Here is a 17,400-nt window from a genome sequence, read left to right on the forward strand (position 1 = left end):
AATATCTATACCCATTAAGCTTATCCTTCACAACATTAGAATGTACAAAAATGTTCAGGAATTGACTATAGTTTATGTTTTCTAACCATGAAATAAATATAACAATTTAAAGAACTAAAAAAGTAGACAGCTGAGGTAAAATAATAGTATCAACATCATTTAGCAATCTTCATAGAATATGGTCTTGTTCCCATACCACACCTCACGCCCCTCCCCAAGTATTTATCTACTTTCCACTATTTTCCTAAAAACGTATCTATAAAGAAAAAAAGAAATAAAGGTCCTATATTGATTGTGCCTATAATATATATTCTTATTCACCAAGATTTTGTTAATTACCTCTTCAAATAAAATTGAAGACATAGGATAAAGATCCAAATAACTTCTTAAGCACATGCTTGGCTGAGTGGTCTGAACATGAAAGACACACTTTAAAGATAGGATTTATCTTTGTGTGTAGTTACCTTATCTCTATTTACAGATCAAATAGCAAACTTCACCATGAAGTTCTTGATTTGTGGCCCATATGTTGCAAATACTTATTATTTTTATTTATTATAATATTATTTTACAGCGCGTATGTGTGTTAGTCCTTATAAATATTTTTCAACAAGAAAGCTTTTCATTGGAAGTGTATAATCTTTTTATTTAGATATTTCAATGTATTGTTTACATATTAGTCATAGTTGAAAAAGGAATTATAATCCCACTCTCTAGAACATGAGAAAACAATGGAAGGTACTGTTATACAAATAGAATATATGAACGTAAATGGTATATGTGATTTTCAACCACATTCATATTACACAGTTTTAAAATGATCTAATCTCTTACAATGACCAATTACTTATTTGAAAACATAGAGTTGATTGAGGATATATGCCACCTAAGTATCAGTTCAAAGACATAAACAATTTTATTGGTGGTACTTATTATGTGTGAAGAAAAGAACTGTTTACAATATAACTATCATGTTTCAGGGGACATGATTTAACAGTTAAGTTTTTATATTACAAAGCAAGTTTAAGTATTAATTATTTTAGAAATAAACCACCGAAACTGGAATGACATTTAACTATATTCAAAGAAAATGGTAAATTAGGTGACAAAATTTACCTACCTACTAGAGAAAATCTTAATCTGTTGAGATAGACAATGTAGGTAGGATTTAGCTTTTTGACACACAGAAAGCAACACCTGCTATTATGTGAACGTTAGTTTAAAAAAAAAAAAAGCTTACTGCCACGAATACTTAGGTCCTTGGCCAACTTCTGACCTAAGAGACATATGAAGCCACAACAAACAAACAGAACACCCCAGGAATAATAAAAACCTTCTTTCTTATCATAGCTTTATTTCTCTTCTGTTGTTTCAGTCTCCAAATACATCTGGCACAGTGCTGCATTAGGGCCGTATCTAAGCGCATCAGTCTCATCTCCCAACTCTGTTAACTGTTCCAGTGAACACACACAAGGATAATGGTCTTTTAACATATCTGGCAATTTCGAAGTCTTGTCTTGAAGACGTTGAAAATGTCTAACTGGTGTCAGAAACTGTAGCTCTTTAAATGTAGAATTTGTTTTGTCCAATTGCATTTTCTTTTTTACATTTTGCAAGAATGGTGTAGTAGACACATTCTATTTAATTAAGCAACTCTCCCTAGTTTCTGCATTGGGGGTTTTAACATCATTGGTTATCTTGCTCTTTTTCGCAATCTTGAAATACCACATTTCTATGATGTTTATTTTCCATTTCAGGTTTTCCTGACTCTAGATTTGTTCTTCAGTTGAACAAGTCTCCTCAAAATTTTCTCCAAATGTAACTTTTTCTTGACTCTTCATTGTTAGAGTATCTCCAATTGCATGTTGCATTTCTTCAGTAGGCCAAGCTCTTGCCAGAATGGCCTTCTCATAGATTGCGATAAGATTTCCAATAGAACTTGTAAGTGCTTCAACACGTGCATACCCAATATTTAGCAAGCTTTTTTTGGCATCTGAAATATTTTTAATCGGCTCATTCAGTGTGTCCAACATTTCTTCTTTGGGGCATCCCTCATTAATCAGCTTTAGGCCTTCACAAAATGTCCTGTTTACTTTTCCAGGAAATAGTCAGTGTTCATCTTCTGACATGGTAGTCCAAAGGACCCAACTGATTTTTCATTTCCGGTTCAGGCTGGGGAACTACTGAGCTAGGAGGATTTTTAGCATTCTTCTTTTGCTAGCTCTCCACTCGCTCAGATGAGCTTTTCTTTCTTTGCAGTTTCTTTGGGATGAACCCATCTACATAATAGATATCTCATCTATCGGTACTTGCTTTTGCTATAGTATGTCCATGCTGGTCTTTGGATTTTGACTTTTCTATCAGTTTGGTGTTAGAAAATGAAGCAGGCCTGGCTATGATTTCAGATGTGATGCTCCTTGATATTTTCTTATTTCTTTTTACTTCCTGAGAAGAGCTGGGTTTGACGCTAAAGAAAACTATTTAATTGTAGTAATTCTTTCTCATGAGACCCTTTCCAAATTGTAACATTGGCAAAGGTTCTACTGATGCCTTGTTTCAGGGAGCCCAGGGTACTATGGGTATTATTGTGGTTTTCTATATGATTTGAACTCACATTGAACAATTTGGCCACAAGCACAGAGTTCTTCAGCATGTTAGCACCTTGCTTTAGTTTCCTGTGGTTACTTGTTCCTTTTTATTATTCTTTTAATGTGAAACGCTTGGATTAATGTCATACATTGACCTTGGGGCTCACCTTTAATTGGTAACAACTGCAGATTTTTATTATTATTGTCCAAATTATGTGTGTCAATTGCTATAGTCGAATTGGTTAATTCAGTAGAAGGTTTTAAAGGAATATACTTTTTTCCTGTTGTAATATTATTTTTGTGCCTTGTAGTTCTAAGGACATTTTCTTTATGAGACTTTTTTGTCTTAGGTTTCTTCTTGGTGATCCTCATGTGTTATCACTCTCTGGTTGCTACTGGATAATATCTGATTTTCCTGTTTACATGCAAAAAAAGTTTTTCTTCTGAACAGATGTTCCTTGAGTTTTTGTTTTCTTTGCTCTCCAAACATGAACTGGGCTCTCTGACTCAGAGGAAGCTGCGGGTCGTATGACACCGCTGGGGCGCTCATCGCAGTGCGAGGTCACATGTGGTCTTAATTAAGGTGAAAAGATGCTAAAAAGAAATAATAATTAGAACAGCATTGCGTGTCAAGATGGAACTCAGTGTCAGTGAGCTTCTCAGACAGTGTCTCATAAAAAATGCTGTTGTTAACTAGGTGTAAGTCAATTACAGACATTCTGAGAACCTGGGAGGAAGCATGGTAGAGCTACACAAAATGTGACTCCATGGGAGCTGTGAGAATGACGTACAGTCAGAAAGTGATTTAGAGAACTTTAAATGTGTCCAATTAGAACAGTGTATTCCACTTGCCATTGCAGGAACATTGTAATCTTACTTTCCACTGAACGAGAGATGACAGAATATTTGACTGCCATTGTGAGATACCTATTATGTAGAGCAGAGATTTTCAGTCTTTTTCATCTCATGGCACACAAAGTAATTACTAAAATTCCGTGGTACACCAAAAATATATATTTTTTGCTGATCTGACAAAAAATAGGTATAATTTTGATTCATTCACACTGGACAGCTATTGTTATGTTCGCTGTTGTCGTTTTCTTTAATTTGACAGTCTAAGGAAAAAGAGGTCAGTGCCCCTGATTAAATTGTCAATTGTTGCATGTTTTAAAAACTCTTGTGGCACGCTGGTTGAAAATCACCGATGTAGAGTGTAGACATACTTCAGAACATGTGACTAGAGATGCACATCATTGGAACCAAGGATCTTAACTAAAGTGAAGAGTCCCTTGGGTAAAGAAAATCACTTGAAAATTACAAACAATGTACTATTTCTGTAAATTTCAATTTCAGATCAACTTAGCAAACTGCAAACCTCTCTCTTTTAAAAAAATATCCTGTGACCCCCATATAGCTAATAAGTAATAACAATAAGATATATTTACCTGGCATGCAAAATTATGTATATCAAGAAAAAAATATTTTAGAATTTACTTATTCAGAAGAACAGACTAAAGCAAACACAAAAGGGTATTTCTGTAATCTAAATGTGATCAGAATTAAGTAAAAGTATCATGAAAACCAAGCAGCCAGAGGATTATATCTTTTAGGTTAAATCTGTAAAAAAAAAAAATACCATGTTTAAGGCTCCATTTTGAGAGCATTGGGGATCAGGAGGCAGAGGCCAGGATAAGAAATAGTATATTTTAATCATGAAGGAAATAAAAGGCATGATTGTATGTGAAATAGTCATTTTGTAAACATTAAGTAGCATGACTGAAAAGTTATTAAAGCCTGCATGTCAAAAAGTGGAGACCAGCCCTAGTTCTGCCACTTACTAGCCTTATGCTTGTTCTGGTCCTTCATCTCTTCATGCCTCAGTTCCTCATCTATAATGTAGGATAATGACATTTACCTCCTATAACAGTTTTAGTGAAGAGTAAATGAGTTATTTAAGTACAGTATATAACATGGGGCCCAGAGTATATTTGTAGCTACTGATAATTAGTAATTTTGTGCAATTGAAAAATCTCAAAAAAAAAAAATTCAAGACATAGTCCCCACCCTCCCGTGATTTACAGTTTTGTCAGAGAGAGAGAGAGATGTAGGGGCTGAAAACTCTTTTCCAGCAATCAAGCTTAGGTTCATTACCTGGGGCCCTATGAATTAGACTGAAAAAAGATAGATTATCAAGAAAAACAACAACACCAGTTTATTGAATGCATGCATTACCCAAGGAGGCGGGAGCACTCGGTGATGAGCAACTCAAAGGGGTGGTTAGAACTTGGGCTTATATAACAGCTTCACAACAGAACAATTCATTTTCAAAAAATTTTAAATAAAACAAGGGAAAAGGATTTTGAGTTTCTAGAGGGGCAAATTGTGAGAGGGTAAATATATGGGGAACTAATGAAGGTGAGGGCTAGTTAATAACGTTTTGTCTGTAGTGCCTCTGGTGCTGTCTCTGAACTAATCAGGTATATCTAGAGTTGCTTCTGGTGATTAACTTTCGTCCTTCCTGGTACAGAGGAGAAGAGGGACACCTTTACAAATATATGTCCCGTTTTTAGGCAAATAGGGGGAGGGTAGAGAGCTTATCTTGTATTTGTTGCTTCTTATTGTCTTCCTTTCGAAATAATCCTCCTGCCAAAGTGGCATATTTTGGGGTGACATAGTCTGCTATCCTTCAGGTGAAATAAATCTGAACCAGCAAAGTGTAAACTGTGTACTAATAGATAACAGAGATTATTTAGAACTATCTAAAAGGGGAAATCCGCCCTAGCTGGTTTGGCTCCATGGATAGAGCATTGGCCCTCGGACTGAAGGGTCCTGGGTTCAATTCCGGTCAAGGTTATGTACCTCAGTTGCAGGCTCAATTCCAGGCTCTGGTCAGGGTGTGTGAGGGAGGCAACCAATCGATGTCTGTCTCTCACATCAGTGTTTTTCTCTCTGTCTCATCCTCTCCCATCCTCTCTCTAAAAATCAATATATCCTCAAGTGAGGATTAACAAAATAAAATAGAAGGGGAAATTAATGAAGTTTGATAAAATAATGTAAAGTTTCATGGAAAAGGCTAAGCATAGTCTCAGGGCATATCAGTAGAACTAGACACTGAAGGATGGGTAGTATTTGGCTAAGCAAAGGCGAAAGTGGTCAAGTAAAAGAGAATAGCGTCAGTAGTAGTGCACGTCAGCACGTAAGGCATCAGGCCTCATACAGGATATGTTTAATGGCCCATAGGAAAGTACATCAAAATGATTAAGAAGATAGCTCTTAAGTTCAAGTCCCACATCCACAAATGACTAGCCATATAATCTCAATTTACTCATCTATAAAATGGAATAATAGTGCCTTCCTTGTTATCGTGACAGCTAAATGAGATAACTCACAGAGACTCCTGTTATTTATACTATAGTCCAGGGGTCCTCAAACTTTCTAAACTGGGGGCCAGTTCACTGTCCCTCAGACCATTGGAGGGCTGGACTATAGTTTAAAAAAAACTATGAACAAATTCCTATGCACACTGCACATATCTTATTTTGAAGTAAAAAAACAAAACGGGAACAAATACAATATTTGTATTTGCATGTGGCCCGTGGGCTGTAGTTTGAGGACCCCTGCTATAGTCTGTCAATTATATGTTGACATCTTTGGTTTCTGATAAATAGTTCAATGTTCAGTAAATATTTTCTTATATTGTCATTGCAGGGAAGTGTTTAAATTGGAAAACTGTTGGAAAGGTAGGAAGACTGTTGGAAAGATTGTGAACAGCCTTCCAAGTACACGGGAGTTGTTTTGTGATGAGGTTGGAGAGCCAAGGTGATTGTAGGAATTTGTTCAGAGATTCCCAGGACAGTGAGCCAGAAGCACAAGAAAGGAGAGGTGACTACAAGGTAGATGTAGTTGGAAAAGGACAGTGAAAGGTGAGAAGAAGAAAAAGAATTAGCTCATACCTTATTCTGTCTTCAAAGAAGGATTTTAAACCTGAGGCAGTTTAGGAAGGTGGTAACAGGAAGGAAATTTTCTTATAACAGGAGTTCCTAGCAACAGATTCACTAATAGCCAAGATTTTTTTTTCTTTTAAAGAGCAGCTTATTTTACCAATATATAATTATGCATTGATATTTTTGACATATTGGGTTATTTCATTCATTCAACCAACATTTATTGCACCATTTCCCAAATAATTATAATTAGAGCATGCACAGTAATACACTATTTATTTAAATGTAAAATTGAGAAACCTAATTTCATTGCAGCAAGAAATATGCTAAATCAATAAATGTACTCTAAAATGTGTAGTAGTATATAAACTATGCAAAGTACTTGGTATAATCTATGTTCTCCAACCTTTGATTATATTAGTATAGATTATAATTAACTTAGGGACCACTAAAAATAAATTAATTAATTCTGTAGGTAGAGTAAGGAGGCTTATCAAATATTTGTAATATTTGTGAGTAAATCTCTTTTCATGTTTATCTCTTTTCAAATTGATTGCAAGGACTGAGAAGAAGCAATAAAAAGAAATGCATTTTTAAAAAAGGTTGTTTTGAGATTGGAAACTCCAGTGTGTTTTGTATGCAAATATTATTTAATCAGGAACAGTGTTGTTCCTCCTTATATAAGATTATATGGAAACTAGAATTGCCTCGTTTCTTCTAGGATGATAATAAAGAATGATCTACTTTAGTGAGATCTGATGATAAGTCAGTCTTCTGAGAGTGAATTAGCAAATTTTAAACAATAAACCTAAATATTTAAACTCTATGATTAGTGGTGGATAGAAATTTTTTCTCTGTTTTCTAAGTTTTAAAATAATTACATCTTGTAAGTAAATGAGTTCATTTTACATTACATTATTTTAAGCCGCATAGGTCAAAACTGTATTTCCTAATGTCATACCCTTGACATTAAATTACAGTAACCAAAATTATATATTAGAATACCCATAATTAATGGAATTGATCCTGGTAGTATTAAAGCTCTCCTGAGAGTATAAATTATTGAGACAATATAGGTACCATCAATCTGGCATATTTCACAAATGCTTATGAATGGCTCATAGATGCAACTGCAAAAGCTAAACAAAGCTTGTAGACTTTGTGGGTCTAGAACAGGGGTGGGCAAACTTTTTGACTCAAGGGCCACAATGGGTTCTTAAACTGGACCGGAGGGCCGGAACAAAAGCATGGATGGAGTGTTTGTGTGAACTAATATAAATTCAAAGTAAACATCATTACATAAAAGGGTACGGTCTTTTTCTTTTTTTAGTTTTATTCATTTCAAACGGTCCATAGTTTGCCCGCAGCTGGTCTAGAAAAAAAAATCATTGACCTAATAAGCCTTATCTATGAAGGAAAAATAATATCTGGCTGATATTTCACTTATTTAAATTGCCTTGCTCCCTACATTAGCAAACATTTCAAGAAATATATGTTAATTCACTGTCAGAAATTTTCTGTGTTCTCTAGGTTTGTTTTTTCAGTGGAGATTTATGGGGCTTTTTCACCAAAAAAAAAAAAAAAAAATTCATCACAGTAAAAATTTGCACAGGTCTTTAGAGGTTTTAGCAAACTAAGTTATTTAGTATAAATGTGGGGCTTTGTTATTTTAATGAAACATCCTTAGCCCGTTTTAGGTAACATCATGCCACACTACTGCAATTCATTCAATAAACACTCCTTGAATTTCTGAGTTCAAGTACTGGGTTAAGGCATTGAGGTATAAGAGGAGCTCCCACAGTAGCAACCATCCAATGATAAAGCACATCCTGTTGGCTGATTCTGATGACCCTGTGTCATGTCATCTCAGACAGATCTTTCATTGGGTTAGCTTTCAGGCCAGATGAGTTCAACCTTTTCCCCCTTAGAGCCAAACAAACCTGAGTTCAAATTCTGGCTCTGCACCCTAAACAATGTAACTTTGGGCAATTCACCTCTGTGATCCTCAGCTTCCTTGCCTATAAAAACAGGGGAAAGAAGGGCACCTGCCTCCTAGGAACTTCATAAGAATTAAATGGGAGAATACAAATCTCTTAGCACTTGCTTGGCACATGGTTAGCACTTAAATGTTAAATGTTGTTAGCCCATTCATAATAATAGCTATTTCAATGAACAGATCCAGGAAATCTATTAATGGCAATAATCACTACAATAAAATCTTGGTGACTAGAATGCCTGGGGAAGAGATGTTTTGATTAATTGGATTTTATAATTATGCTAGAGGCCTGGTGCATAAAATTTGTGCACTGGGGGGTTTGTCCCTCAGCCCGGCCTGCACCCTCTCCAATCTGGGACACCTTGGGGGATCCCTGTGGGATCGGGCCTAAACAGGCAGTCAGACATCCCTCTCACAATCCAGGACTGCTGGCTCCCAACTGCTCGCCTGCCTGCCTGCCTGCCTGATTGCCCCTAACTGCTTCTGCCTGCCAGCCTGATTGATGCCTAACTGCTCCCCTGCTGGACCAATTGCCCCTAACTGCCCTCCTCTGCCAGCCTGATCGCCCCCAACTGCCCTCCCCTGCTGGCCATCTTGTGGTGGCCATCTTGTGTCCACATGGGGGTGGCCATTTTGTGTGTTGGAGTGATGGTCAATTTGCATATTACTCTTTATTATATAGGATAGAAAGCCATGTGTATATCTGTCTTTATTATCCATAATTTTTATGAACTCTATTAGTCTACAACCCTCCTCCCACCCTCCCAACCACCTCTCCACTCCCTCCCAGTATTTTTGGCTTTGCATTTTATACAGATGAATGTGCAGCATATAGTGCTTAAATATAATTTTGTACAGATAGGCAGCATGCAAGGTATAGACCACTGGTTGATCATTAGGACTTTGTTATTGTCTCTGGACCATTATCAGAGCATCAGGAATGGTTGCGTACAGGTATCAGAGACTTGGCTTCCTCTGTCCTATTCCAGAATACCCTCTAGCTTAACTGAAGGTGCTAGTTATTTTTTCCTGTAGCCAATTTGAGCCACTTACCGTGAGTAATCTTTTTCTGACCTCATACTAAAATAATTAAATTTCTGGCACCAGCTCACTGGACATAACTGCTAATCTCTCATGCTGTCTGCGTTAGCAGGAAAACATTTTTCTACATCTACTAAAAATATTCTTTTAAATAGGAGACAAAAATAAATATGTGAAACGAGATAGGTAATATACTTTAGATCTCATTAAGAGTTCTTACAGTCTAAATTCAGAAACTCGGATTTGCAAAAACTATCAGAGCTGTCTTCAGTGTGGTGAGCATTTAACAAGATTTCATCGGTTCTCAGGTGGAAGATGAGTAGTGCTGGCAGTTACAGACCAGCTTTCCTCTACAGTGTGCGCTCTTTGCCACACGCGCCTTATGTAACTCTGCTCGGCAGAAACCCATGAAAATCCTGGAGCGGGTGGGTAAAAACAATCAAATTGGCTGCCTGAGAAAGGACCAAAACACATTGTAGGTGGCCTAATCACTTCTTAGAAACATACTTTGGTTCCATATTTTAATATTCTTATTAGAGAAAAGTATCAAATGAATAACAGCTGTTATAGACCAACATCGCAATTAATTTGGCTCCGTTCTCAGTCAAATGCGTTTAGATTCATGTCAGTAATTACACCTAACAGACTCATAGAACCAACAAACTGCACTGAACCCAACTGAGTCTCTAATGACTTCTTTTTTTTAATTATATTTGTTCCACCCACATTGAATCCCTGAGCCCCTGGGCTGCTTCAGAATCAGGGTAAAATCTATTGTTACACTAAATATGCAAAAGGATTATTATGGATGCAAACCTTTCAGTGATTTTTAATTTAATTCTACAAGTATTTATTGAGTGCCTACAGCGTGCTGAGCAGGGGTGACACACCCTAATCACGCTATTGTTGTCTGACAACTCAGCACTATTAACCTGCTTAAGGGGTTGCTGTCAGCCTTTCTCCCTCTCTGTGTCTCTCTTCTGTGAGAAGTAACGGCTCTTGATGCATATGTATGCATGTGTGTATGTATCCACTCACATAGGACAATGGGTACCTTATAACATCTGTCTTTCACTTTTTCCCAAATGGTTTACATATGGAAACTTCTATTTTTATGTCTAGTCGATCCTCAGTTGCTCCTTTCACACATGAACGATCTATAACAGACTATTGTCACTATTCAGTGGGAAAAAATGAGGGGAAAAAAAACCCATATCTTAGTTTAAGAAAACAGTTATGCCTTTGTTATAATGCTATTAGAAAAACATTATAACCTAATCCTGGAATACTGATTGTCATCTAAATGAACAATGGGTTTCATATGCTCTTTCCTAATAGCTCAGAAAATGATGGTATGATTCATTTGGGAAGCAAAAAATAATAATCCTTTTAAATGTGCAATTAACTATGGATGACATAATACTTCTATTTGTTTGAACCAGTGTTGGAATCTGCTTTAAGTGCACATTGTGTAAAAAAAAAAATTCTCTTTTTATCAGAGGAGATATGTCAGAGCTCCTGAATTTGATTTAGCCTTTTCTGTTTGCTGAGCCCTGGACAGGGCTGCCTAGGAATTACTTGGAGCATCACTAAACAGGATGGAGGGGTATGGGTCCAGGGGGCCGCAGGACCAAGGTCCTAGGGCAGCAGTTCTCAACCTGTGGGTCGCAACCCCTTTGGCGGTTGAACGACCCTTTCACAGGGGTCGCCTAAGACCATCCTGCATATCAGATAATTACATTACGATTCATAATAGTAGCGACATTAAAGTTATGAAGTAGCAACGAAAATAATTTTATGGTTGGGTCACAACATGAAGAACTGTATTTAAAGGGCCAGAAGGTTGAGAACCACTGTCCTAGGCCATTCTTTTCAGATCTATATGATTCAGTGTTAGAAGAACCACATTCTCACAGTATGGTGTGTTAGACTGTGTTGTAATCTAAAAGTCAAAATGCATTGTTTTGTTTGGTGATTAGTCTCTCATTTTTATATCATAACCCCCATCTCAATTTTTAAGCTACTAAGCTACTAATTTTATGTAGTTGAGTGAGGTTGAGGAAGTTTTTCAAATTCCCTGATTATCTCACCAATATAAGTGCATTCCTGGTTTGAGTTGCTACCTCCTTTGATTTTCTCGAAAAGTATTTCTGCGAAAGGAAAATGTGTTCCCTCTAGTCCTCTTTTGTCAAAAACCCTTTGCACTTGCTTTCTTTTGCCAATTGAACCTTTTTTTGAAATGCATCAGTAGGGAGAGCTTGCCTGGCGTTTGCTAGACAGGAGTAGCTGTAGGTGCATTTAAACAATCCAACTGGAAAAGGGGATTTTTCTCTTTTTATTTGAAAACAATTGAAAATGAAAAGTGTGTGTCTCAGGATAGAGTGTTTAACCAACCTAGTTCTACTGAAATTCAGTGTGGTATATGAAACTGCTTCCCCTGTGTCTTCCCCCGTGTTAAAAAAGAAGCTTTCATTGTTTGAGGTAACGGGTTCTGAGTCAGAGCTCTCTCTGGCATAACCGGCATCCATTATGTTGTTAGGCCTTGTTGTACTTTTCTTTGCGTCTCTTTTTCTTCACTCAAAAAGTCAGTGCAGCTTTGTTCTAAGTGCTATCTGATCATGTTTTCTTTAAAATATGTTTTTTTTTTTATTGATTTGAGAGAGAGAGAAAAGGAAAGGGAGAGAGAGAAACATTGATAGGCTGCCTCCCACACTCTTCCTACTGGGAATCAAGCCTGCAACCAGGGCATGTGCCCTGCCTGATGGGAAATTGAACCAGGGTCCTCCTGGTGCACAGGATGATACCCAGCCTACTGTGCCACACCGGCCCGGGCAATATCTGATCATATTTAGAGGAGAAATGGAGATCGCACTATATAAATGGACTATGACTACATTAGGCTTTAAGTGTAACCACAATCAATCCCCCACAGTATATACAGCCTGTAATTTCAAGTAATCTAGTGTAAACTATAGTCATTTTCACTTGAGTCACCATGACAGTTGAAATGAAACGCTCAAAAAGTACTTCTCTCCCCGCTGGTGGACAGGAGGGTGGTGGTAAGGGTTGCAGTGTGGTTCTCAGTCTATTTTCCCTGTCCCCTGTCTCATTTTAAAACCCCTGAGGAACAAAATAAAAAGCTTTATAAGGAAATGTATGGGTTCTCTCTTTAAAAATCATAGATAATTATAAGCTTAGGAGAAGATATCATGTGCCCTGGACTTCAGTAGTTAACACTTCTGAAGGATGTGGCTCATAAGGACAGAACTACTACGAACTGGTTGTACTTCTGTAGCAAAGGAAAACCACAAGTCTTTGTTCTTAAAAAAAAAATTATTTATATATACACACACACACACACACACATATATATATATATATACACACACATACATATATATATATTATATATATATTATTGGTTTCAGAGAAGAAGGGAGAGGGAGAGAGAGATAGAAACATCAATGATAAGAAAGAATCATTGACCAGCTGCCTCTGGCATGCCCCCCACTGGGGATTAAGCCCACAACCTGGGCATGTGCCCTGACCAGGAATTGAGCCAGTGAACTCTTGTTTCATAGGTCAATGCTCAACCACTGAACCACACTGGCTGGGCCACAAGTCTGTATTCTTGAGGCGCCATTGCAAACATTTACACAGACAGTAGTATCTTATATAATCCTATATAATAAAGAACTAATATGCAAATGGTTGTCACACTCTCATGCCCTCATGCCATCACAATCCATTACCAGGAGGCTGCGTGAACAGCAGGCGCCAGCAGGTTGGCGGGACTGCGTGCACAATGAGGTGCACGCGGATGGACGGGAACTTGACACTGCATATGTGGCATGGAGACGGGCCCGGCAGCTCCACGCAGCGATGCTGGGGGTTCCCTCAGCTCTGCGTGGCACGGAGGTGGGACCCCTGGCTCTGGCCTACCTCTTTGGGGCAATCCATCAAGAAGCCCTGAATGGGTGGGCGGGGCCTACCTCTTTGGGGCAATCGATTGTGGGGCTCCCACACTGTGAGAGGGCACAGGCCAGGCTCGGGAATCCCCCACCCCGAGCGCATGAATTTTGTGCACCAGGCCTCTAGTGTCTTAAATAAAAATATATTATTTAAACAGAAATGAGGCCATATGTCAGGGTTTTGTTTTGCCTCATTTTGAGGGGGAAATAAGAAGCTACCATAGTTGCTTGTCTCACAGACATGGCAGGGAAAGGATTTTCTGGGGAAGCTGGCTATCTCAAAATCTCTGATTCAAAAAATACCAAGTTCCAGTTCACAAAGTGTAAGTCCTTTGTTATAAGATTTTTCCCCTGGCCTGTGGGCAGGTTCAGAAACTCATTTCTGATTGCCATGTAATGCTTTTCTGTGATTTTATCCATAAAACCGTTTGGATGTTTTGAGTTGATGATGCCTTTTCATCATTCTCCTGAACCTCCTTCCCTTCTTCAAGATTGTCACGCTATCACACTCTTCCTGATGCATTGCTTCCCGGTGGGTGACATCATGGTTTGTGAGCGATCTGATATATAAATAAGGTGGTGAGAACTGCCTCAGCAATTCAGTTTCTATTTGAAAGGAATTAAGCAGCCTCTCTCTCTGTTCTCTTACATTTTCCTCTACTTTGTGTTTTCACAACTCTATTAGGCACTATAGGAGGGCCCCTTTTTGCTTTCACTTCATTTCTAAAAAAAAAATTTAGTTGATTCAAAAATCTACTTGGAACTGCAATGCACCATGTGTTATAATAGACCCTCCTACCGTATATGTTTTTGTCATGCCAGAATGTGCTTGCTGTTTGGAAATAGCTAATAACTACTAATTTTCTAGGAGCAGTCTAGGATTGCATCAATCAGATGTCTTTATTTTCACTGAGAGTAAAGGAGTGTTAATCTAGGAAGAGTAATAGGAAAGAATGTATCAAACTTTGACCTTAATTCTTGACTATGTTGACATTATGTATTCATAGGTGGGCTTTCATAGGTATGGAAATGTGTGTGAGATCAATAAAACTTCAATATGTTCAAAAGTGAATATGGATATCATTTTACTAGACGAACTCATTAGTAAAGATGCCTTTTAAGGTGACAGTATACACACACAAAGGTGTGTGTGTGTGTGTGTGTGTGTGTGTATATATATATATATATATACACACACACACATATATATATTAGAGGCCCGGTGCACACAAATTTGTGCACTCGGGGGGGAAGGGGGGTGTCCCTCAGTCTGGCTTGTGCCCTCGCACAGTCTGGGACCCGTCGGGAGATAACGCGCTGCTGGCTTAGGCCTAGTCCCCCGTGGCAGAGGGCAGGCCTAATCCCTAGGTGCAGCCCCTGGTCTGGCTCAGAGCAGGGCAGATTGGGGAGTTGGGGCGCCGCCCCCTGTCATGCACAGAGCAGGGCGGATTGGGAGGTTGCGATGCCACCCTCAGTCACGCTCAGGGAAGGGCCGATTGGGTGTTGGGGCACCGCCCAGTGTCACACTCAAGGCAGGGTCGATGGGCAGGTTGCGGCGCCACCCGCTGTCATTCACAGAGCAGGGCCAATCAGGGGGTTGGGGCGCTGCCCCCTGTCACTCACAGACCAGGGCCGATCAGGGGGTTGGGGAGCTCTCCCCTGTCACGCACAGAGCAGGGCCCATCAGGGGGTTGGGGAGCTCCCCCCTGTAATGCACAGAGCAGGGCCAATAGGGGAGTTGGCGCATTGCCCCTTGTCACACACAGAGCAGGGCAGATCAGGGGGTTGGGGAGCTCCCCCCTATCAGGCACAGAGCAGGGCCGATCAGGGGGTTGGGGCGCCTTCCCCTGTCAGGAACAGAGCAGGGAAGAATAGGGAGGTTGTGGCCCCGCCCCCTGTCACACACAGAGCCTCAGGGTGATCAGGAGGTTTGGGCACTGCCCCCTGTCATGCTGATCCCGGTGCTGGGAGGCATATTACCCTTTTACTATATAGAATAGAGGCCTGGTGCATGGGTGGGGGCTGGCTGGTTTGCCCTGAAGGGTGTCCTGGATCAGGGTGGGGGTCCCCACTGGGGTGCCTGGCCAGCCTGGATGAGGGAATGATGGCTGTTTGCAGCTGGTCACATACCCTTCAGGGTGGGGGTCCCCATTGGGATGCCTGGCCAGCCTGGGTGAGGGGATGATGGCTGTTTGCAGCTGGTCACACACCCTTCAGGGTGGGGGTCCCCACTGGGGTGCCTGGACAGTCTGGGTGAGGGGCTGAGGGATGTTTTCAGGCTGAGACTGAAGCTCCCAACCGCTCCTTTTTTTCTTTTTTCTTTTTTATTCTGGGCCAGCTTTAGCTCTGGCTCCAGCTTTGAGGCCTCTGCTGCTGAAAGCAGGTATCTGGTTTGTTTCTGTTCTATAATCGAAAGTCTGTATCAACTCCAGCTCTGAGATCCCGGCCTCGCTGAAAGCAGATTTCTGGGGTTTTGTTTAGCTTCTATATTTGTTACAATGTTTCAAACTGCAAGCTCTGAGGCCAGCAAAGCAGGCAGGGAACGCTGGTTTCCTCCGTCACTGAAGCAAGCAAGCCTCCTGTTAGTTTCAAGCTGCCTGGTTGCCGGCCGCCATCTAGGCTGGCAGTTAATTTGCATATCTTGCTGATTAGCCAATGGGAAGGGTAGCGGTCATACGGCAATTACCATGTTTCTCTTTTATTAGATAGGATATATATATATATATTATATATATATATATATAATATATATTAGTTGCCCAGTGCACGAAATTCCTGCATGGGTAGGGTCCCTAGGCCTGGCTGGTGATCAGGGCTGTCCGGGTGTTGGCCGGGGCCTTCCTTTGTTCCACACCACCCCCTGGTGGTCAGCACACATCATAGCGAGTGGCCAAACTCCCAGTCGGTCAAACTCCTGAGGGGATAATTTGCATATTAGACTTTTATTATATTGGATGCTGTGTGTATGTATGTGTGTGTATATTATTTCATAGACTCCCACAAGTAAATGACTATTTGTGTCTGTATATTAATATAATTGGTCATGATAACTCATTTTTTAACTTTTATTGAAGTGTTTAGCTGTGGTACATTTACACCATGGAATACTATGCAACAGTAAAAAAGAAGGATCTCTTACCCTTTGAGACAGCATGGAGGGACCTGGAGAGTACTATACTAAGCAAAATAAGTCAGTCAGAGAAAGACAAATATTACATGATCTCACTTATATATGGAATCTAACAAACAAAATAAACTGATGAACAAAATAGATCCAGAGACATAGAAGCATGGAACAGACTGATGAATCTCAGAGGGAAGGCGGGGAAGGGTGTGTGGGTGGGAAGAGATCAACCAAAGAACTTGTATGCATATTTGCATAACCCATGGACACAGATAGTAGTTTGGTGAAGGCCTGGAGTGGGCTAGAAGGAGTCGATGGGGAGAAAAAGGAGACATATGTAATACTTTCAACAATAAAGATGTTTTTAAAAAACTAGTTAGAAAGTCATATAGTATTGATGTCAGGGTCTTGCATGATCCACCTTAGAACAAGACAGTCTGATAATTATTTTCAGTGTTCATTTACACGTACTCAGGTATTACATCTCAGATCATCCATCTGGAATTACTTTCTGCCAGAAATACATCATTTAGAATTTCCAGTGGGTGAAGGTATCAAACTATTGAGAACTCTTTATGAACTTTCTCAACCAAGAGAGAACCAAGCCTTGTCCCACCACCATCCCCAAGACATGGGATCTTTGAGCTTCATATTAACCTCACAGGAATTTTCATTCCTGGATTTCCATCTCGCCAAGGTGTTCCACCTGTGGCCTTACACATTGCTCTAAGTCAGG

General features: G+C 39.6%; 1 protein-coding gene and 1 pseudogene across 2 annotated transcripts in view; one reads left to right on the plus strand and one right to left on the minus strand.

The window, feature by feature from the left end:
* Nucleotides 1–17,400, plus strand: part of DIAPH2 (diaphanous related formin 2) — a 940,956-nt gene that overhangs the window by 739,916 nt on the left and 183,640 nt on the right. The window lies entirely within an intron of this gene.
* LOC308510968 (cytoskeleton-associated protein 2-like) lies at nucleotides 1,353–3,138 on the minus strand (annotated as a pseudogene). Its single transcript has one exon. The product of its transcript is annotated as a cytoskeleton-associated protein 2-like (transcript).

Source organism: Myotis nattereri (assembly GCF_964212035.1).
Source record: "Myotis nattereri genome assembly, chromosome: X".
Classification (NCBI taxonomy): domain Eukaryota; kingdom Metazoa; phylum Chordata; class Mammalia; order Chiroptera; family Vespertilionidae; genus Myotis; species Myotis nattereri.